This window comes from Eschscholzia californica, unplaced genomic scaffold (assembly GCF_041429995.1).
Source record: "Eschscholzia californica isolate CP2 unplaced genomic scaffold, dmEscCali1.0.p SCAF_5, whole genome shotgun sequence".
Taxonomy (NCBI): Eukaryota; Viridiplantae; Streptophyta; class Magnoliopsida; order Ranunculales; family Papaveraceae; genus Eschscholzia; species Eschscholzia californica.
Window position 1 is genome coordinate 34,489,517 of NW_028238472.1, and position 1,121 is coordinate 34,490,637.

The window sequence follows — 1,121 nt, forward strand, 5'->3', positions numbered from 1 at the left end:
GTAATGGTTTCCTTCGGCTATATCTCCGTCACTCTTAACGGGTGTGTCCCAATCTTGGACTTTCTCCGCTAAGAGGTCGAGATACTCCCAAGCCTCATTAGGATTTTTACTCATAAACTCTCCGTTGCACATCACTTCCACGAAGTGTTTCATTTTAGAGGTCAGGTCATCGTAAAAGAAACCGATGACCCTCCATATTTCATAATTATGATGTGGACATGCGAGAAGGAGGTCTTTAAATCTCTCCCAACACCCAAATAAGGTCTCCTCTTTGTGTTGCTCAAAGTTCATAATTTCTCTTCTTAAGGTGTTGGTTCGATGAGTAGGGAAGAACTTTTTCAAAAACACCCTAGTCATCTCATCCCAACTTCTTATAGTCCTAGGCCTTAAAGAATGAAACCATATCTTCGACTTTTCTTTTAATGAAAACGGAAATAATTTGAGCTTAGCGATTCCCTCAAGTTCTCCATTGATTGGGAGTATCGAGCAAATCTCATCGAACTCTCTCAAATGAAAATATGGATCTTCATTCTCTGGGCCTCGAAATATAGGAAGTAATGGAATAATCTCAGGGTCTATGTCTAAATTACACTCATTACTCGGAAATATGATGCATGAAGGTATGCTAGCCATATTAGGTTCAAGGTAGTCTCTAAGACTTCTAAGTGGTCGATGAACCTTATACCCATCATTCAAACTATCATTCCCATAAGCATCCATTGAAGCACAATTAAAGCAAAATGCAAGCAATCACAAGTGTTCAATTCAACTACTACTATCAATAATAGACAAGATACAAATGCACTTAAGCCGCTCAAATAGGTAAAGGTTAGGGAACGATACTAGAGGTGGTGTTCGTTACCACACTTTGATCCTCTTCCCTTTTCTTGTCTCTCCCTTTATATCCCAAACTTGTTAGCTTTCGTCCTTTAGAGCTCTTTGGATGAGTACCTTCGAGAAAACAACAAAAAAAATGAAAAGAAACTACGAAAAATAAACAAAGAAAACGTCTAAGTAAATAAGTAACACTAAACTAATGAACAAAACGACAAACGATCTCCAAACTACTAGACCTATCCCCGGCAGCGGCGCCAAAAACTTGATGCACCCGAAAAGGTTAC

The 1,121-nt window shown here is 38.9% G+C and overlaps 1 non-coding gene across 1 annotated transcript; it reads left to right on the plus strand.

Moving 5' to 3' along the window:
- The first annotated feature begins 203 nt into the window (after positions 1-203).
- On the plus strand, positions 204-309 carry LOC147538793 (small nucleolar RNA R71). The gene has a single exon (XR_015226818.1). It is a non-coding gene; the product is annotated as a small nucleolar RNA R71 (small nucleolar RNA).
- The last annotated feature ends 812 nt before the right edge of the window (positions 310-1,121 follow it).